The sequence below is a fragment of the Gopherus flavomarginatus genome, chromosome 23, assembly GCF_025201925.1.
Source record: "Gopherus flavomarginatus isolate rGopFla2 chromosome 23, rGopFla2.mat.asm, whole genome shotgun sequence".
In the NCBI taxonomy this organism is placed as follows: Eukaryota; Metazoa; Chordata; order Testudines; family Testudinidae; genus Gopherus; species Gopherus flavomarginatus.
This window is the reverse complement of record NC_066639.1, coordinates 6,174,585-6,197,143: the sequence shown is the minus strand read 5'-3', so window position 1 is coordinate 6,197,143 and position 22,559 is coordinate 6,174,585. Positions and strand designations below refer to the sequence as shown.

The 22,559-nt window shown below is 48.3% G+C and overlaps 1 protein-coding gene and 1 non-coding gene across 13 annotated transcripts in view; one reads left to right on the top strand and one right to left on the bottom strand.

Moving 5' to 3' along the window:
• LOC127039347 (gastrula zinc finger protein XlCGF57.1-like) overlaps positions 1-22,559 on the top strand; it is a 284,061-nt gene that overhangs the window by 55,177 nt on the left and 206,325 nt on the right. The window lies entirely within an intron of this gene.
• TRNAS-AGA (transfer RNA serine (anticodon AGA)) lies at positions 9,995-10,076 on the bottom strand. Its single transcript has one exon. It is a non-coding gene; the product is annotated as a tRNA-Ser (tRNA).

The window sequence follows — 22,559 nt, the reverse complement described above, 5'->3', positions numbered from 1 at the left end:
GTGAACCCGAATACTCTCTCAGTCCTCAAAGAGAGACCTGGAGAAGGAGACTTGCTGAAGCAAAGCCACAGGGGTCTCTGAGGTTTCCCTGGCCCCTCGTCCCTGTCCTGCCAGGCTGATGTCAGCATCTCTCTGTGAGGTCACCACCTCCTCACCACCTTGGAGCAATAGTCTGAGGTCCTGCAAAAGGCCTTTGTGATGTCACTGCCACACCCCTCCCTTGCTGTGCCAATGTTCTGTTCCTGGCCAGGCACTTTGCAGGTTTGAGCTACTCCCTGTGGATCACCCCACTCGAGGAGCGTTCGTTCTAGGCAGCAAGCCAGTTAGACAGGAAAACATCAGATGCTGCTGCCAATGCTACACTCAGTTTTTCAGAAATTAGTCGACTTTATGGCATCTAATCTGACCCCTGCGTATCACAGGCCTCCTGTATGACACAATAGCTACTTTTGGGGGAAAAACATTCCAGAAAGGCATCTGGTCTTCACTGAATGACATCAGGAGATGGCAAATCCACCACTTTCCTTGGTAACTTGTTCCCGTGGTGAATCATCCTCACTGTTGACTATTTGTGCCTTAGTTGTAATATGAATTTGTCTCTTTTCACCTTCCAGCCATTGGCTCTTGTGGTGCCTTTCTCTGCTCTATTCAAGAGTCCTTTGAAACCCAATATTTTCTCTCCATTAAGGCCCTTCAACTCTTCAGTGAAATCACCTTTCAATCTTCTTTTGAGAAGCTAAACAGGTTGAGCTCTTTCAGTAGCTCACTGGAAGGCATTTTTCTCCAGCCCTCAGAACATTTGGTGGCTCTTTGCTGCTCCAGCTCCAATTTCACAACATCTTTTTCAAATGAGGACACCAAAACTGGAGGCAGTATTCCAGTATCAGTCTCACTGATGCCGTGTCACCTCCTGTGATGTTACTGACATAATCTGTAACTTTGTAGATCACTGTTGTGACCACTGTTCTATATTTTCAGCCAATGTTGTAGAAAGGTTGTTGTGTAAGGGGTCTATGGAGAGGTTGTGATTGGCTGATTATAATTATGCTATCTCTAGATGTGTATCATTTTTGTAGTTGACGTTATGAATATTGGCTGTATACTGTCCGTATTTCAAACTTGTGCTCTGCTTCCGGGCAACACCCCAGACAAGTTAGTGTCAGTTCTGCCTAGCCTGTTTGATGGCCCATTAAGGACCATCAGCTATACAATCGACCCTTTGAGAGAAGGCAGATACCCCTTGTGACTCAGCAAGGTATGCAGGGGCCTGTCTATGGACAGAGCTCTGAGGGTATGGCTACACTTGCCACGGCAGCGCTTAGAAGGGCGAGTGTGGTCGCAGCACCAGTGCTGGGAGAGAGCTCTCCCAGTGCTGCACGTAAACCATCTCCTCATGTGGTTTAGCTTACAGCTCTGGGAGCCGCACTCCCAGCGCTGCGGCACTGTTTACACTGGCGCTTTACAGCGCTGTATCTTGCAGCGCTCAGGGGAGGGGTTCACACCCCAGAGAGAGAAAGTTGCAGTGCTGTAAAGCGCCAGTGTAGCCAAGGCCTAAGATTTTTCTGTGCCACGTGCTGGATAGAGTGTCCTTGGGACCAAGAAAGCAAAGACCACATGGCAAGAGACTATAAAAGACTGATGCCTCATCTCCATCTTGTCTTCAGTCCTGCTTCATACCTGGAGGGACTTTGCTACAAACTGAAGCTCTGTACAAAGGACTGAATGCCCCATCCCAGCTGTGGCTGGAGTCCAGAGACTTGATTTGAACCTGCAGTTTATTCCATCACTGCTACAAGCCTGAACCAAGAACTTTGCTATTACTGTATGTGAAGGGTTCAAATCCATGTGCATTGTATATAACAACCTGGTCTATGGATTGTGCCAGCTCTTTTCCAGACACTAAGTCCAGAGTATGGTCAAGGGACCACAAGCCTAGCAAATAATGATCAGCTAAGAGAAAGCTGGGGTAAACAGAAAGCCTTGTTTGCTAAGATAGGCCTGGTCAGCAAATTGCCAGGTGTTGAATCTAAGAACTAAATAATTCTGTCTTATTCAGAGTTGCAGATTGAACAAAGAATCCCTGTTCCTATTACGTTAGTCTCTTCTGTAGGGAGACGTTCTTCCCACAGATCCAACCTTGAGTTTATGAAAAGTTGGCACATGTCAGTATAAGATATGGCATCCTTCCACCTTCCTTCCCAGGGACCAATGCCTTGCCTTCAGACACACAGAAAACAATCTTATTGCCATATACTTTCACTGTTTCTTTGCTTTAACCCCTAGGAATGTACCTGTTAGACAATCAAAGGAGTTGCTCCATTCCTATGGACCTCAAATCAGAATTCAACATATATATTTTATACTAATTACATTTTATCGAAGTATTAATGAAATATTAACTTGCTAACTTGAGGACATGGGTGGAGAGGTTATGTAACCCGTTAACCACTGGCTACTGTGTTTATCTTGTCTTGCTGCAATACCTATCTCAGGGTTTGGAACTGCCTACGCTGTCACTTCCACCGCCCATGGAAAATCTATATATTCTATTGTAATTAATTAACAGTGTCTCTGAGCCTACTAAGCAAGGTGACACTCCGCCAGTGCTTTGTGTAATAAACTCCTATTCTTGACCTCTGCACGGTGGAGATTTATGTCCTTCACAGACACCTGCTGAATAAAGAGGAGATTCAGGATCCAGCTTGGCTGAATGTGTCTGCTCTTCTCACAGTTTGGTGACCTTTTGAGGAAATGGAGAAGACTGCCTTTGCCTAGCTGTACATCACTTGCAAAAGAAACAGGTCTTTTTGGTGACAAGTGCTGAAAGGAGGCACTAGACAAATGTGGAGACAGGAAAAATGTCCCCCAACTCAACTGGCATCTGTGGATGCTGAAGCCACAACACAAAGTGCTAAACAGTATTTGGGCACGACTGGTGTCAGAAGAGTCTCTACCAAAGCCTTTCCCACCAGCAGGGGCCTCTCTGTGCACAGAACTCCTGGTAGTGTGATAGCTGCAGGCAGTGGAGAACTCTATTTTGGCATATCTTTGTCAGTAAACATCTACAGAGGCTGTTTAAAGGTCTCTAGATAGTGATCTTTGGGAAGATCTGGCTGAAGTGTCTTCCTAGTAACCAGGAGATCCTGTCTTGGCCTGCCAGTTCTTCCTTGCAAGTCTTGAGGGAAATAGGGAATGTCTGTAGTTTGGAATTTGCAGGTGTTGTCCTGGACCATCAAATGGAACAGTTGCAAGTACTTTTCTGAGGCAGGCACCATGGCTTAGCTGGCTAAAGCACCTGTTTAACAAACAGGAGATCCTGGGTTCAGCTCCCAGTAGTGCTTTGTTGTATAGCTTTTGTCTCCTCTGCTCACGTTTTCCTGCGTCTTTCCGGGAAACAGAAGAGACCTCCCTTGGTATCCAAGTCATTGCTTGCTAAGGAAAAGGCTTCTTTGGAGAGAAGCATTGGAAAGAATCAAATCACAAGCCTGGAGCTGATGAAAAGGCTGCTGTGACTGGCATTGGCATGGTGGTTGGTTCAACTGCAATTGCTGCAACACGAGAGCCTGCGCCACACGTCCTTGTGATTCACTGGGGATGTCCACACGCAGATGTCATGTCGTCTTCCTTTTGATTGTCACTGATGAAAAATGGAGCAGCTGGGAGAAAAGTCCCAGAGGCACTTGCCAGGTAAAGTAGAGGTTAGAGATGCAGCACCGAGTGGTGCTTTCCCAAATGTGTCCGCTCTTCCCATCTTTTGGTCAATCTTCTGAGGAAACAGAGAAGAGTGCCTCTGCCTTGCAATGCAAATGCTTCCAAAAGAAATCGGTCGTTTTTTCTGACCAGTGTTGGAAGGAGGCACCTAAGAAACGTGGAGACAAGGAAAAGTCATCGTTACTCAACTTGCATCCATGGCTCTTGGGGCCACAATGCAGAGCACTAAGCACTGTATGACCACAGCAAAATCTAAACTTTACGCCTTATTACACTAGGCAGTAGTTAGGTCAAGCATTTTTCTCACCCCACTGGATGTTACCCTCCTTAATACATAGAATTCCCCCCTTCATTTTCTCAGGATTCCTGCTGCTTCCAACATAGGTGGGGGAGGAGAAAGGCAAAAACATGATGCCACAGTCTCCTATTTTATATCCTTAGTTCAAGTGTCTTGAAGACACTTGCCCAGACGTGTCCGGGTGGGCTCTGCTGAGTCACTAGGTTGGGGAATCCTCTTGGTGTGGTCTTGTGCAACTGAGTCATAGACTTGAGCAATCCCCACAGTGTTTTTTTGGGCATCTGTCATTGAATTGGAAATCCTTTAATTACAATTGCTGATTCATGGTTGTTGAACTCCCTCCTTGGCAGGGGTCACTAGCAAAATTATAGCATATTTCAGTAACAACCATACAGCAAAATGCACAACTTCATACACCCTCATGCTATACATATTTGGACAGAATAACCGATTTCAGCAGATCATGACTTTTCATGTGATAACTTATATGGAATGGTTTGTATGACATATCACAGTCATATATGAATGATGAATATGTGAGCTACAGGGGCTATTTTGAGGTACATCATGTCACAAAAGCCTCCAGAGACTGGTCTTTGGGAAGAGCTGGCTGAAGAGCCTTCTGAGTAATTGAGAGATCCTGGCTTCGCCGGCCAGTTTGTGCTTGTGAATTAAACTTGTCCGCTGGGCTCCCTTTTTTGTGTCTCTTTCACATAAACAGAGCACAAGTTCTTGGCCAATCCTTGACAGTGCTTGTTCAAGACACAGAGAGTCTCTGTGCTGGGGCAGGGGTAGGGATGCAGGAGGTGGTCGGAGGGGGGGTGCTTACCTCGGGCAGCACAGCTCCCAAGTGACCGGCACACACTCCCCTCCTGCAGTGGCTTCTAGGCAGTGGGATCCGGGGGCGGGTCAGCTATGGAGTTTGCACTCAGGATCACAGGGATATGCCAGCTGTTTCCAGGAGCAGTGTAGCATGGAGGGAGGGGACAGAGTGGGCAGGGAGCTGCCTTAGCGCTGCTGGCACATCTCCGTGCGTTGCTTGGGGAGGCATCAGGTCTCTGTGGGCTGCCTGGGGCGGGGCAGTGCCCAAGGGGGCTCAGGCCACCCCTTTGCCTCCTCTCCCTAGGCTCCTAGCCCATTTTGCCAGCCGACAGGGATTTTAGGGTGCAGCAGCGCAGGGAGCAGGAAGGGCGAACCACAGTGGCTGCCTCCCCTAGAATTATTTGCAGTCGGGATTTCCCCCAACAGTGCCCACAGGGGTCCAGGGTCAGCTCCAGCACAGGCCACACAGGAAGGCTTAATGCTCGAGCTACAGCACATGCTGGGCAGGCTTGAGGCTGGGCTCCCCATGACAGGAGAGAAGAAGAAGACTCGGCCCCTGGATCCCATTTGCTCACAGCCAGGGCCCTGCCCCCACTCCCAAGTCATCCATGGCACCCCCAGGTCAGCCAGAATGGAGCAGCAGTTTTTACTGCACCAAGTCCACTTATGGCTTACAGGCAACTCCCAGACTCGCCACAGCCCACCATCTTGGCCAGAAAGGAGCCTACTCAGCCTCACCATTGCTTCTTTTCCTTCCACCCAGAACCCCGCTTCTCCTGGGCTGCAAGTAGCCATCCCTGGGAAGCCAAGAGGCAGGCACAGGATTCTATCTCCCAGCAGCCAACCACACCTCCCCATGCTTTGCAGAATGAATGATGGTGCTCTACTAACCCCACTTAGCCACAATGATGTGCTTAGTTTCTGCCCTGCCTTTCTCAGCTCGACTTTCCTCTTTTGCCCCATTCCTGCCTCATTTCCTACTTTGGCAAGTCACGCAAAGGAGGCCAGCAGGAAGAGCCGGCGTCCACCAGCCAATCTCCAAGGGCAGAGGAGGTCAAGCCACAAGCCTCTGAAAGGTAACATGCCTAACTCCTCTACGTTCTCCAGCCTGACACCAAGGTGCTTTCTCCAATGCTGTCAGCACCTTCTGTCATGCAAGGGTTGGAGTTATCCCAGGGACAGGTCAATAGGAAAAGGAGGAGCAACTTCCTGAACAGCAAGGGGATCTGGGAAAAGGAAACCAGCCTGTTTCCGAACCAGGGACCTTTTGCATGTTACGCAAATGTGATAACCACTACACTACAGAAACTCCACCTGCTTGGTTATTGCTCACCCTGCCACAGACCGATGGACAAACCTATAGAAAGGGGTGGCAGCCCCTCGATAGGTCAGCTGGCAAAGCAGAGGACTGGAGCCGGCACTCAGGAAGTCATCCTTACCTTGCCCGTGTGACTCCAGCTTGAGGGAGAGCTTCTACTTCTTCTCCTTGCTGACAAAGAGCAAGAGAAGAATGAAAGATCAGGTGGGCCAACTCGGTGCAGAAGCCCATGCTGTCTTTTCCTGCTGCATAGCCTGAAATGAGGGACTTGTGGCAGTTAAAGGCAATGCTGCACTTTCCGAAAATATACCACCTGGGCACAAAGAGGAATAAAAGAGACTGTTAGTCTAGCACGCTCCCAACTGAACTACTTCAGCAGCTGCTAGGTTTCTTTTTGGCCTATTACTTTTCTGTCTGGGATGTTTTTGTCAGCTGTGGCACAGAAAAAGGACGTCATTGCGAGCGACCCATGAAGACAAGATTCACTTTTGCCTTTCTTGCTTGGCTTTACTTGCTTCCTCACCTTATACCTGCCTTAGTTCCTGTGTTACCTGAAGGTGATGGGGGCCCAGCAGTACGAGGAGGAAGTTGGGCAGGTAGACCCTGTTGGAAAAAGTCCTGCCACCACTTGCCATCCCACTTTCTTCTCCCAGCTTCACATATTGGCCACCAGGGACTTGGTGCCCAGCAGCGCAACGGAAGGCAGCAGACAGACCCACCCTTGCCTTGAAGCTCCAGCTCATTAAACCACATCTTCAGTCGCTGATGGCCAATGAGAGAGCGACATCACTTCCTATTTTAGCACTTGAAAATACCATTGGCCAATCTTTGGATCTCTTTAACGCTGCGCTTCAGTTCATGGGGGAAATGGGAGAGAAGCGACCTTTCAGCTAAAGGCCTGGGGTTAACATCCTAACGCTGTCTCCTACTGTAACACTACTTAATACTGGCCAGCCCTGTGTTGGTGACAGTTCCATTTCTAGATGTTAGTACGTTTCAGTTACCGTTAAAATTAAAAAGTTTCTATATGCTTAAAGAAAATGCATTTGTTTTATTTGCTTATATATGGCATGAATAAATACAGGTTTACAGAACCTAGCCCGCAAATTTATCGTCTTATATGACAGAGAAAATCATGCATCAAAATTGTGCATTGAAATCATGAACTGAGCTACAAATGCAATGAAAAATAAGATATTCAAAATTTTAACATGGGGGGGCACCAAAAACACATCTTGCTTGGGGTGCCACTTGGTCTAGGGGAGGCCCTGTCAGGGAGAACAGGAGTTAGTGTCACATGTCTATTTTCAGCCTGTAATCTGTGGGCACCCTGCTCTGTGGGAGGGATCATGGTAACCCAGACTCAGGGCTGGAACAGGCCCCTGATTGAGGGGGTGGCTGCATGGTTTACAGCGCTCTGATGTCTCAGACAAGGTGTATCTCCCAAAGCCTTAGATCTGTATCCCCAGAGGGCTCCTGTGCTGCCTCCGCTCCTTTCACCTTCTACAGCAAGGAGCAGCAGCAAGGGTCAGGGATGAGCCATAGGCACTAGGTGGGGGGCAGAGGCTTCAGGAGCCCAGAGTGTTTGCCTGTCTGGGCATTTTGGCTGAGACCTCAGGGACACACTATGAGGCAAAATCCCAGGCATCTGTATGAAAGGAGCATAAGGACGTAAGAGCAGCCAGACTGGGTCAGACTGGGTCCATCTCGCCCAGTGTCCTGTCTTCCCATAGCGGCCAAAGCCAGGTGCCCCAGAGGGAATGAACAGAACAGGTAATCATCAAGTGATCTATCCCCTTTCACGCGCTCCCAGCAAACAGAGATTAGAGACACCTTCCCTGCACATCCTGGCTCAGAGTATGTCCTCCATGAATCGATTTAGCTCTTTTTTTGAGCCCTGTTATAGTCTTGGCCTTCATAACATCCTCTGGCAAGGAGTTCCACACGTTGACTGTGCATTATGTGAAAAAATACTTCTGTTTGTTTGTTTTAAATGTGCTGCCCATTAATTTCACTTGGTGACCCCTAGTTCTTGTGTTATGAGAAGGAATAAGTAACACTTCCTTATTTACTTTCTCCACACCAGTCATGTTTTTATAGACCTCTATCATATTTCCCCTTAGTCATCTTTTCTCCAAGCTGAAAAGTCCCAGGCTTATTATTCTCTCTTCATATGGCAGACACTCCATAACCCTTTTCTGAACCTTTTCCAATTCCAATACATCTTTTCTGAGATGGGGTGACCATATCTGCATGCAGCATTCAAGACGTGGGTGTACCATGGATTTATACAGCAGCAATAAGATTTTCTCTCTTATTTTCTATCCCTTTCCTAATGATTCCCAACATTCTGTTCCCTTTTTTCTGGCCGCTGCACACGGAGTGGATGTTTGCAGAGAACTATCCACAGTGACTCCGAGATCTCTCACTTGAGTGGCAACAGCTATTTGACATCCCATCGTTTTATATGTAGAGTTGAGATTGTGTTTGCCAATGTGCATCACTTTGCATTTATCAGCATTGAATATCATCTGCCATTTTGTTGCCCTTTCTCCTAGTTTTGTGAAATCTCTTTTTAGCTCCTCACAGGCTGCTTTGGACTTAACTGTCCTCTGTAGTTTTGGATCATCTGCAAATTTTGTCACCTCTCTGTTTAGCAGATCGTTTATCAATATGTTGACTAGTCCTGGTTCCAGTATAGACACCACTAGGTACGAGTTTGCATCCTGAAAACTGACCATTTATTCCTACCCTTTGTTTCCCAGCTTTTAACCAGTTATTGATCCATGTGAGGACCTTCCAGAGGTGAAAGTAAGCTGGTACGTTTTGGTATGGGGTACTGGCAAGAGCGGGTACGCTGTGCCAGGCCGGCCTGGCTTTCCCAGTCTGGTGATTTAAAGGGCCCAGGGCTCCCTGCAGTGGCCGGAGCCCCAGGCCCTTTAAATCGCCTCCTGAGCCCACCTGCTGGAGCCCTGGGACCTTTAAATCACCTCCCAAGCCCTTCTGCTGGAGCACCCGGGGACAAATCACTGCCATGGATGCTGCTGTCTCCTGCACTACGAACACAGAGCAGGGGAGGTGGGAACTTCCTTACAGTGGGGCGGGGTCACCGTTATCTGAACTGTGGCGCTCTCATGACACCCCTTCCCCAAGGAACCACACTCACACCAACCCTCCCCGTGAGGCCACCCCCACAGAACGCCTCTTCCTCCCAAGACTCCACCCTTCCCCCCCTCCATCACTTGTCCTAACAGCTGGTAAAGAGTGGTGGGGCCATGACCCCCTAACTCCCCTGTTCCAGCACACCTGACACAGAGCTAAGCAGGTCGCAGAGTGCATGTGTGACAGAGACTGCTCTGCTGAGCTGAGCCAGTGAGGAAAGCAGGGGCTGATGTTGGGGCTGTCCCCTTCCCCCTGCCTCAGGACTGGTTGCTTGCAGCAGCTGTCTTAACTTAGAGACAGTGTGCCCACACACTCACTCACTCTTCTCCCCCCCTCCATCCAAACACATTGCAGTTGAAAAACAGCTGGCAATCTAGTAGGATTCCCATGGAACAATGGGATAGAGAAACCTGCATCATGTGATGCTGTACTGGCCTATGAGGCATTGCAAACCCTTCCCAAAGCACCTGCAGCCAGTTGCACAGCTACTCACAGTGCACTGCTCTCTATGGCCATACAAGATTCTAGCATGGATGTGCTCTGGTAAGACAAGAAGCATAGTGTGGACATTCAACAGCTGTTTAATTCAAACACTTTAAAGCCACATTACCCAGTAGTGTAGATATAGCTTGGGAACGAGACAAGATCCAGCTCTGTTGAAACTAAAGGACCACAACTTCTTCTGTAGTTGACAGGATTTGAACCTGCGTGGGGAGACCCCAATAGATTTCTAGTCCATTGCTTTAACCACTCAGCCACAACTACTTGCCTGAGATGTGTCTCTCATTACACTCCAGTTCTGTTCTCACTGAGTGATCAATTCCAGATGTTTCCACAGACCAGCTTCCACAACACACTCACTGCTGTGTCATTGTGTAAGTGTGTCTATGGCTGAACTGCAAGAATTCCTGCTCATTTCCCTTCTAGCTGGAGCATGAGGAGAGTGTGTTTGTGGTCAATGACGTTCCTGTAGATTGTAGTTCATTTCCTGCCTTGATCATTCAGACAGTTCCTTTACCATCATATCCCCAGTACATCAGGGATTGTAATAGCAGGGGGGCAGGTTTTCTCTGGGTCACTGAGATTTGTCAGGGAGTTGGTGGCTCCTTTCTTTCCTCACCCTGGAGTAAACTCAGCTTTTTATTCCATCCTTGATGTTTCAAGGCACAACAACAGATGACCGAGGAAAGAGGTGAACAGGGCGGGCCTCAGGGGAGGGGCAGAGAGATGCAAGTGGTGGGCAGGGCTGGTCTCATGGGTGGGGCAAAGAGGTGTGGGTGGTGGACAGGGCAGGTCAGGGGAGGGGATAGAGAGATATGAGTGCTGGGCAGGGCTGGTCTTTGGGGAGGGGGCAGAGAGGTTTGGGCAGGTTGAGTCTCAGGGGAAGGGCAGAGAGGTGGGGGTAGCAGGCAGACCTTGGGGTTGGGGGTGGAGAGACACAAGGAGGCTTTCGGGGAGGAGAGGAGTGAGCAAAAGGTGGACCAGCAGGCCTCAGCCAAAGAGAAAGAGCAGGGTTGGGAAGTGGCCAAATGGGAGTGAGAGCAGAGCACAGGTGGGGCCTCAGAGGGAGGAGAATGAGTCAAGGGGATGGAGTGGGCAGGGCTGCCCAGAGGATTCAGGGGGCCTGGGGCAAATCAATTTTGGGTGCCCCTTCCATAAAAAAAAAGTTGCAATATTATAGAATAATATATTCTCATGTGATCCCTGCAGGGCCTGGGGCAAATTGCCACACTTGCCCCCCCTCTGGGTGACCGTACCTTCAGCCTCTCCTTGTAAGTCCCCTGCCCCCTAATCGTTTTTGTTGCCCTCCCCTAGATTCTCTCCAATTTGTTTCTGTAGTGGGAGGGCAAAAACTGGACGCAATGCTCCAGATGTGCCCTCACCAGTGCCGAACAGAGGGGAATAATCACTTCTCTCGATCTGCTGGCAATGCTCCTACCAATCCAGACCAGCACGACCAGTTACCCATATTGAATGCAGACCCAGCAATATTTGATGAATTCGTTACTGTTCATTCAGGAAGTTCTTTCCTACCTATTCATAAAGAATGAAGATGCTCTGAGCAGAGGGGAGAGAGCTGTCCCGTCCATGTAGTTAATCCATCCCCCCGAGAGGTGGTAGCTACGTCACTGGGGGAAGCTATGTGGGTGGGTGTGCAAGCTGTGGTGTCTCCATGTATCTATAAGTTTAATAAAACCCCATTTTTCAAAGTACTGTGGTCTGGGAAGAGAACAGGAGATCTCTGAGGCAGGGCCTGTCCTTCAAAATCTTTAAGATCACTGACTTACCCCCACAGCAGTCATGGGAGTAAAGCTCAGTGGTAGAGTGTTTGACTGCAGATCAAGTAATCCCTGGCTCTAATCCCAATGACCCCTTATAAACCTCTTCTTTCAACAAAAATAATGGCATTTCCATTATGTTGAGGAGTTACACTGAATAGGGATCCCTGAAATGAATGGAAACACTCAATGTTTTCCTGTACAAATGCATGAAAATCTAGCAAACATGTTCCTTCACTGAAATCAGTTCCAATCCTCTGAAGATTAAAGAATCCTTATTGAGGTTGCAGGAAAAAACCATCCCGATGTACAGAAAGAATAGTAAATATGGCAGGCGACCAGCTTGGCTTAGCAGTGAAATCCTTGCTGATCTTAAACGCAAAATAGAAGCTTACAAGAAGTGGACGATTGGACAAATGACCAGGGAGGGGTATAAAAATATTGCTCAGGCATCCAGGAGTGAAATCAGGAAGGCCCCAGACTGCTGCACTGGGCAGCACAGTGTGGGGAGAAGGTGACCAGACCCCTGTGGAGAAAGAAGTGGTTCGGGACTATTTAGAAAACTGGAGACGAGCACATGTCCATGGGGCTGGATGTGCTGCATCCGAGGGTGCTAAAGGAGTTGGCAGATGTGATTGCAGAGCCATTGGCCATTATCTTTGAAAACTCATGGTGATCGGGGGAGGTCCCGGATGACTGGAAAAAGGCTACTGTAGTGCCCATCTATAAAAACGGAAGAAGGAGGATCCAGGGAACTACAGACCAGTCAGCTCAGCTCTGTACCTGGAAAAATCATGGAGCAGGTCCTCAAGAAATCACTTCTGAAGCACTTAGAGGAGAGGAAAGTGATCAGGAACAGTCAGCATGGATTCATCAAGGGCAAGTCATGCTTGACTAACCTAATTGCCTTCTATGAGGAGGTAACTGGCTCTGTGGATGAGGGGAAAGCAGTGGATGTGTTATTCCTTGACTTTAGCAAAGCTTTTGATATGGTCTCCCACAGTATTCTTGCCAGCAAGTTAAAGAAGTATCGGCTGGATGAATGGACTGTAAGGTGGATAGAAAGCTGGCTAGATCGTCAGGCTCAACGGGTAGTGATCAAAGGTTCCATGTCTAGTTGGCAGCCGGTTTCAAGCGCAGTGCCCCAAGGGTCGGTCCTGGGGCTGGTTTTGTTCAATATCTTCATTGATGATCTGGAGGATTGTGTGGATTGCACCTTCAGCAAGTTTGCAGATGACACTAAACTGGGAGGAGTGGTAGATATGCTGGAGTGTAGGGATAGGATACAGAGGGACCTAGACAAATTGGAAGACTGGGCCAAAAGAAACCTGATGAGGTTCAACAAGGACAAGTGCAGAATCCTGCACTTAGGATGGAAGAATCCTATTCACTGTTGCAGACTAGGGGCCGAATGGCTAGGAAGCAGTAGTGCAGAAAAGGACCTAGGGGTTACAGTAGACGAGAAGCTGGCTATGAGTCAACAGTGTGCCCTTGTTGCCAAGAAGGCTAACGGCATTCTGGGCTGTATAAGTAGGGGCATTGCCAGCAGATCGAGGGATGTGATCATTCCTCTCTATTTGGCATTGGTGAAGCCTCATCTAGTGTACTGTGTCCAGTTTGGGGCCCAACACTACAAGAAGGATGTGGAAAAATTGAAAACAGTCCAGCAGAGTGCAACAAAAATGATCAGGGGTCTGAAGCGCATGACTAATGAGGAAAGGCTAAGGGAACTGGGCTTGTTTAGTCTGCAGAAGAGAAGACTGAGGGGGGATTTGATAGCTGCTTTTAAGTACCTGAAAGGGGGTTCCAAAGAGGATGGATCTAGACTGTTCTCTGTGGTACCTGATGACAGAACAAGGAGTAATGGTCTCAAGTTGCAGTGGGGGAGGTTTAGGTTGGATATTAGGAAAAAACTTTTTCACTAGGAGGGTGGTGAAGCACTGGAGTGGGTTACCTAGGGAGGTGGTGGAATCTCCTTCCTTAGAGGTTTTTAAGGTCAGGCTTGACAAAGCCGTGGCTGGGATGATTTAGTTGGGGATTGGTCCTGCTTTGAGCAGTGGATTGGACTAGATACCTCCTGAGGTCCCTTCCAACCCTAATATTCTATGATTATATGATTAGATGCTCTAATGGTCTCTTCTGCCCATAAAGTCGACTAATTTCTGAAAAACGGAGCATAGCATTGGGAGCAGCATCTGATGTTTTACTCTCTAACCGGCTTGCTGCCTAGAACGAACACTCCTTGAGTGCGGTGATCCACAGGGAGTAGCTCAAACCTCCAAGGTGCCTGGCCTGGGGCAAGACATTAGCACAGCAAGGGAGGGTGTGGCAGTGACATCACAAAGGCCTTTTGCAGGACCTCAGACTATTGGTCAAAGGTGGTGGGGAGGTGGTGACCTCACTGAGAGATGCTGACATCAGCCAGGCACGACAGGGGCGAGGGGCCAGGGAAACCTCAGAGACCCCTATGGCTTTGCATCAGCAAGTCTCCTTCTCCAGGTCTCTCCTTGAGGACTGATAAAGTATTTGGGTTCACAGATGTGAGCACCAGGAGGAATCTCTTTCGAGTTTTCTTCTTCCCTTGTAGTGATTTTACTAGAAAACAGCCGTCCCTGTTTAGAAGGTAAGAGCCTCCTGGAGGTTTGAAAGCTGTTCAGTCTGATCCATCTGGTGACAGTTGAATTCTAGACATGGAAAACACGAGCTTAAGGAGGCAGAATTGTATTGCGCACCTGGGATTTTGTCCCTTAGAATCAGTGGGGACATAGGGGTTTGTCCTTTTTGTTTCAGCTTTTCCTCCATCCATCCTTCCCTCCTTTCTCTTCTTCTCTTGCTTCTTTTCTCCTTTTTCCTATTCCCATCTCAACACCAGCAGGTGTGCTTGTGTGTGTGTGTGTTGCGGGGGAGTTCTCTGCAGCTCCCACTGTGAGAGGTCCACCCAAAAATGTGGGACTGAAATAGTGCTTGGGCAGTGATCCCCAGCAGTCACCTGGGCCATCTTTTGGGCTCTCTGGTAAGAATCCTCAGCCTCCCATCCTCAGTCTCTATCCTGATTGACTGAGCAGGGGGCTATTGACAGGGAGGAGACTCAGGTCCATGTTGTTCTCTTTTAAGACCAAGGAAATAAGTCAGAACCAGTTCTATGTTTGATGAATTTTGCTGCTTCTCTGCATTAATTGTCTCTGAGCAGTTGATGATTCTCTCTAACATTTCAGTTCTCCTCAAATACTTGCTGAATAATTACTGTGCACTGTTGTTGGTCTGGAGCTCATCTGAGAGCACTTTATTCAGGTCATTCAATGTCTGAAATTCAAGATCCGATGGTTAGTTTGAAAATCAGGGTTCTTGGGTCCTATTCTCAACTCTGCCACTGCCTGGCTGGGTGACCTAAGACAAGTCAATTCTCCTTTCTCAGCCTTAGCTTCTCCCTCTTTCAATTAGGGATAATAATGATCCACTCTTACCTACCTCATGGTGGGTGGAGGATGGGGATCCGTTGGAGAATGTCACTAGGAGTAGTGCATAATATGAGGTGTCCCATCACGTTTACTCAGAGCAGATTATGACATAATAGATTAGCTGAAACAGTCTTTTTTATTTGTATTTTTTTATTTTGGAATTGTTAAGAGCAGCAACGACTTAGCTCAGACTGAAGCATCTTATCTAATTTTCAAGATCTAAGTGTCTCCTCCTTCTGTGTGATGACACAATTTAACACACTGTGACAAACAGGAGATGCTTTTGTTTTGCAACAAAATCTTTTTGCAAAGCAATTCCATCTCACTTGTTATGATTCTGAGAAACAAACTGGTTTAGTCTGAATGGGGTTTTCGGACAGAAACGGTTGGAATGAAATTTTCCCACCATCTCAATTCCTGAGCTCTATCCCTGCCTCTGGGGGGATTTGTTGTCTGTTAGAACAGGAGTCTGACTGGTGGCTTCTCTTTCTGGCTCTGCCACCACCTTACTGTGTAGGCCCTTGGGTAGGTCACCTCCCTTCTCTATACCGAAGGCTCCTCCCATTTGTCCAATAGGAACAGGGACAGTTCTCGAATTCTGGGCAGTTGTGAGCCTGAGTGAGAGAAGGGGTGTTGAAGCCCTCTGTGAAGGAGAAAGGGGAGTTTCACAGTGTTATAGCACTAAGGAATTCTAAAGTTTGCTAAAGTGTCTAATCTGTGGAAACAAGAAATGGTTGGGGCCAAACTTTTTAACCACTTCCTTTTTAAAGCCCTTTCAAGGATGTGAGTCCCTATCTTTTAGGTACCTGGGGTTCTTTGCCAGCAGGACAGAAGAGGATCCTGCCTCCGTTTTTGTGGCCTTAACAAACCAGGTGTTGTGCCCCAGTTCTCGTCTCAGATCCCTGAAAAAAAACATCTTCCCATCCATGAACAAGACAGGACCTATCTTTCAAAGGGGAACAAAGAGACCCCTGGGACTTACAGACTAGCTAGCCTGACTGCCATAGCTGGAGAGATACTGGAATCCATTCTTAAACACTCAGTTTGTCAGCAGCACCTACAGGATAATTTGGTTCTTAGGATGAGTGAGCATGGATTTGTCAAGAACAAATCATTCCAAACCGATCCTCTTTCCTTCTTTGGCAGGGTTCCGGGCCTGGTGGAGGTGGGTAAACAGTAGATGGGATCTAGCTTGTTGTTACTAAGGCTTTTGACACTGTCCCGTAGGACATTCTCACAAGCAAACGAGGGAAATGCAGTCCAGCTGCTATCAGTGTAATGTGGGTGCAGAGCTGGTTGAAAGCACAGACTCCAGGAGCCCTTCTCCATATTTGGCTGTCCAATGGAGAGGGTGTACCTAGTGGGTCTGGCAGGCATCAGTCCGGAGTCCGGTACTATTCAATATTTTCATGCATGATTTGGAAAATGCAGTGGAGACCATGCTTCTAAAATTTGCAACTGACACCAATCACTTTGGAGCACAGGATTGAAATTCAAAACGTCCTTAACAAATTGGAGACTTGGTCTTCTTGAGCCAAACTCCATGGCTGGACCCCTCTCGCTACACTGGGCTGAAGTGAAACCCCAGAGCCAAACGCTCCTCCTGGGCAGTGCGCTCCAACCTTGAATGGTCAGATGCTGCTTAGCACTGTCAGAGCAACTTTTGCTGGGAGATTCTCCCAGCACTTTCCAATAGCGGGAAAGTATGAAATCCCCATTTGACTGCTGGTGACAGAGTCCTAGAGGGGGGAGCAACTTGCCCAAAGTCCCCCAGGAAAAGGAAAAGAACCAGCAGTGGAACCAATAGGAAACCCAGCAATGGAACTCAGGAGTCCTGGGGGTGTGCTAGGGTGACCAGATGTCCTTATTTTATAGGGACAGTCCGAATTTTGGGGTCTTTTTCTTATCTAGGATCCTATTACCTCCCACCTCCTGTCCCGATTTTTCACACTTGCTGTCTGGTCACCCTAGGGTGTGCACATGTGTGGGTCCCATCTGCTCCCTGCCCCCCTCATTGAAGCAGATGTGCAGGATTACTGCCCTGGGAAGTGCAGGGCACCAGTGGATGTGGGGTTGGCTGGAGGTAGGGTCTGGCTGCAGGCAGGGTAAGGGGTGCGGGGCTGGCTGGCTTCAGGCAGGGGGGTGCATCGGGTTGGCTGGAGACAGGGCAGGGGATGCAGGGCTGGCTGCAGACAGGTGGTGCAGGGCTGGTGAAGGCTGGATGTGTGTGGGGGCTGGTTGGCTTTGGGCAGGGCCACAGGCAGGTGCGGCAGGAGATGGCTGGAGACAGGGCTGGGGATTTGTCAGAGGCTTGCTGCAGGGCTGGCTGCAAGTAGGGCAGGGATGATGCGGCTGGTGTGGGCAGGGCAGAAGGTGCAGGGCTGTCTGGAGACAGAGGCTGGCTGCGGGCTGGGCAGGGCAGGGGGTGCAGGGCTGGCTGCAGGCAGGGCATGGGGTAGGGCCGGTGCAAGGATGTTTCACTCCCTAGGCGAAACTTCCACCTTGCACCCTCCCCCCCTGCGCCCTCACCCCGAGGTGCCCCACCCGTAGAAGCTCCCCCCCTCCACCCTGAGGCTCTCCTCTTGTGGCAACTCCCCCGCTCTGCCCTGCGGCACCGCCCCTCACCCCTGCTCACCCCTGCTCCAAGCACGAGCACCCTGAGCACACCGTGGCCGCTTCACTTCTCCTGCCTCCCAGGCTTGTGGCGCCTAAGCCTGCCAGGCAGTCAAGCACCCTCCTCTGAGCCACAGCAGCCCTGACAGTTGACAATAGAGGCACCTTAGCTCCTGAGTTCCTTCAATGTGTCCCCCTCCGGGGTCCAGCTCCGATCACCAGATACTTGGGGTATGTCTGTACCACCTGCCGAATCGGTGGGCAGCGATCGATCCAGCGGGGGTCGATATATCGTGTCTAGTGTAGATGCAACACATCGAGTGCTCTCCCCTCGCCTGCTGTACTCCAGCTCGGTGAGAGACGCAGGCAGAGTCTACGGGGAGCTGCAGCAGTCGACTCACCACGACTGTGACATTATAAGTTTAATATAATATCTCATTGAAAGGTGACAGGGCCAGAAAGAGTTAATTAACTCATCTCACCGACTGATCTGACCGATGGGTGAACCTTAAGAACTGGTTAGCAAGATATGTAAATGAACAGAGCTTTGAAATGCAAGTCTGCATTGTTAGAGGTAGAAGGGAAGATGTTTGCTCAAGTCTTGTGATGTTAGCACACAAGTCTTGTCTATTGCTATAGTTTTAATTCAAAGAGCAAAAAAGGAATATTAACATTAATGATGATACTTGAGTGAAATAGTATTATTGTCTATGTGTCTCTTTGAAAGTTGTGGTAACCTGTATCTGAACTGTTTAATGAATAAATTACTCTGTACTATTTGCCAGGATGCTTGGAAGGAGAGTTAAGCCTATTGTCTTCTCAGGCCGAAAGGCTGCTGGAAATGTATAAGAACCCTGGGACACAATCCTTCTTCATCTCAGATCTGCTTTGGGTTTCAACAGGGGGAAACCTTAAGCCAGAAGGATTGAGATCCCCAGTCATTGACTGGAGCCACCCTGAATATGGAAATTGGACTATAACCTATGGACTATTTCTAAAAGAACTTTTGGCAACTACAAGCTCACCTCTACTATGTATCTGAACCTCAAGAATTGAATTCAGGTCGATATGTCTATTAATCTTTTAACCAACACTCTCTCTCTTTTCTTTTCTAATACGTTTTAGTTTAGTTAATAAGAATTGGCTATAGCATGTATTTTAAGTAAGATCTAAGTTATAATTGAACCTGGGTATGTAGCTGATCCTTTGGGATAGGAAGAATCTTTTCTTTAACATGATGAAGTAAGATTTTCAGGAATCATCATCATATCTGACAGGTGTGTCTGGACGGAGGCCTGAGGCTGGGTACTTTAAGGGAACTGCATGGGTTAAACTTCTGAGTAACCAGTGAGGTACTACAGAAGCTGTTTTGTGTTGGCTTGGTAAATCTAAGTATCGGAATAACCAGCAGCATTTGGAATTTGTCTGTCCTGTTTTGTTTGCGGTTCACCCTGATTGAGTGACCTCAGCTGGCTCCCACGGGCAGCACCATCACACCTACATCCAGGCTGTAGAGGTCTGGGGGATCTTAGGGGCCTTGGGGTGCACAGGTACCTACGCCCATGCCGTAGGGGTCCCTGGGGGGCTTAGAGAGTTTTGGGGGAGGACACAGATACCAATCTCCAGGCTCTAGGGGTCCCAGGGGGGCTTAGGGGGTTCGTGGGGGGCACATATTCGTACATCCAGGCTGTAGTGGTACCAGGGGGGCTTAGAGGGTTAGTGGGGGGCATAGATACCTACGTCCAGGCTGGAGGCATCCTGGGAGTCTTAATGGATTTTTGAGGGCCCAAGATACCTATGTCCAGGCTGTACAGGTACCAGGGGGTCTTAGGGGTTTGGGTGGGCACAGATACGTATGTACAGGCTGTATCAGTCCCGGCGGGGGTTAGAGGTTTCATGAGGGGCACAGATATCTACGTCCAGATTGTATATGTCCCGGGGGGGTTAGGGGGGTTGTGGGGGTACAAATACCTACGTCCAGGCTGTAGGAGGTCCTGGGGGGTTAGGGGGTTTCTGAGGGGCACATATACCTACGTGCACATTGGAGTGTCCCAGGGGGCTTATGGAGTCCCTATAGGGCACAGATACAAATGTCTCATAGACTCATAGACTCATAGGTCAGAAGGGACCAATCTGATCATCTAGTCTGACCTCCTGCACAAGGCAGGCCACAGAACCCCACCCATCCAATTTTATAACAACCCCTATCCCAGGACCGAGTTATTGAAATCCTCAAAAATGGTTTGAAGACCTCAAGCTGCAGAGACACCACCAGCAAGCGACCCGTGCCCCACGCTGCAGGGGAAGGCAAAAAACCTCCAGGGCACCTGCCAATCCGCCCTGGAGGAAAATTCCTTCCCGACCCCAAATATGGCGATCAGCTAAACCCTGAGCATGTGGGCAAGAGTCACCAGCTAGCACCCAAGAAGGAATTCTCTGCAGCAACTCAGTACCCATCGCATGCAACATCTCCCCGCAGACCATTGAGCAGACCTGTCTGGTGGTAATTCAAGATCAATTGCCCAAATTAACGATCCTATCATAACATCCCCTCCATATACTTATCAAGCTTTGTCTTAAAGCCAGGAAAGTCTTTTGCCCCTACTACTTCCCTCGGAAGGCTATTCCAGAACTTCACTCCCCTAATGGTCAGAAACCTTCGTCTAATTTCAAGTCTAAACTTCCTAATATCCAGTTTATACCCATTCGTCCTCGTGGCTACATTAGTACTAAACTTAAATAATTCCTCTCCCTCCCTAACGTTAACCCCCTTGATATATTTATATAGGGCGAGCATATCCCCCCTCAGCCTTCTTTTGGCCAGGCTAAACAAGCCAAGCTCTTTGAGTCTCCTTTCATAAGGCAGTTTTTCCATTCCTCGGATCATCCTCGTAGCCCGTCTCTGAACCTGTTCCAGTTTGAATTCATCCTTCTTGAACATGGGACACCAGAACTGCACACAGTATTCCAGATGGGGTCTCACCAACGCCGTATACAACGGTACTAACACATCCTTATCCTTGCAGGAAATACCCCGCCTGATGCATCCCAAAATCGCATTTGCTTTTTTAACAGCCGTATCACATTGGCGACTCATAGTCATCCTGCTATCAACCAGTACCCCAAGGTCCTTCTCTTCCTCCGTCGCTTCCAACTGATGCGCCCCCAACGTATATCCAAAATTCTTATTATTAATTCCTAAATGCATGACCTTGCACTTTTCACTATTGTATTTCATCCTATTTCTATTACTCCAGTTTACAAGGTGGTTCAGATCTTCCTGAATAGTATCCCTGTCCTTCTCCGTGTTAGCAATACCCCCCAGCTTCGTGTCATCCACAAACTTTATTAGCACATTCCCGCTCTTTGTGCCAAGGTCAGTAATAAAAAGGTTAAATAAGATCGGTCCCAAAACCGATCCTTGAGGGACTCCACTGGTGACCTCCTTCCAGTCCGACAGTTCACCTTTCAATACGACCCTCTGGAGTCTCCCCTTTAACCAGTTCCTTATCCACCTTACAACTTTCATATTCACTCCCAGCTTTTCCAATTTAACTAACAGCTCCGTGTGTGGAACCGTGTCGAACGCCTTACTGAAATCTAGGTAAATTATATCTACCGCATTTCCTTTATCTAAGTAATCCGTCACCTTCTCAAAGAAGGAGATCAGATTGGTTTGGCACGATCTACCTTTAGTAAATCCGTGTTGCAATTCGTCACAATTACCATTGACCTCTATGTCCTTAACTACTTTCTCCCTTAAAATTTTTTCCAAGACCTTACATACTACAGACGTCAAGCTAACAGGCCTATAATTACCCGGATCACTCTTATTCCCTTTCTTAAAAATAGGAACTACATTAGCAATCCTCCAGTCATACGGCACAACCCCTGAGTTTATCGATTGCTTAAAAATTCTCGCTAACGGGCTCGCAATTTCACGCGCCAGTTCCTTTAATATCCTCGGGTGGAGATTGTCCGGGCCCTCCGACTTCGTCCCATCGAGCTGTTCAAGTACGGCCTCTACCTCAGTTGCAGTAATATCCACTTCCATATCCACATTCCCGTTTATCATCCCTCCATCATCGCAAGGTTCCTCACTAGTCTTATTAAAAACTGAGGCAAAGTACTTGTTTAGATGTTGGGCCATGCCTAGGTTATCCTTAACCTCCATTCCATCCACAGTGTATAGCGGCCCCACTTCTTCTTTCTTTGTTTTCTTCTTATTTATGTGGCTGTAGAACCTTTTACTATTGGTTTTGATTCCCTTTGCAAGTTCCAGTTCAATGTGGCTTTTAGCCTTCCTCACTTTATCCCTACATGTTCTGACCTCAGCAAGGTAGCTTTCTTTACTGATCCTGCCTTCCTTCCACTCCCTGTAAGCTTTCTGCTTTTGTCTAATCCCCTCTCTGAGTTGCTTGCTCATCCAGTTTGGCCTACAACTCCTGCCCATGGTTCTTTTCCCCTTTCTCGGGATGCAGGCTTCCGACAGTCTCCGCAGCTGTGACTTAAAGTAATTCCAGGCCTCCTCCACATTTAAATCCACTAATTCCTCCGTCCAGTCCACTTCCCTAACTAATTTCCTTAACTCTTTGAAATTAGCCCTCGAGAAGTCAAAAACCCTAATCGCAGATCTACATTTGTTTATCCTTCCATCTAGTTTGAACTGAATCAGCTCATGATCACTCGAACCAAGGTTGTCCCCTACCACCATTTCTTCTACGAGGTCCTCACTGCTCACCAACACCAAGTCTAAAATGGCATCCCCTCTCGTAGGTGCTTCAACTACTTGATGAAGAAATCCATCCGCTATCACATCCAGAAAAATCTGACCCCTATTATTCGTGCAAGTACTCGTCCTCCAGTCTATATCCGGGAAGTTGAAGTCCCCCATAATC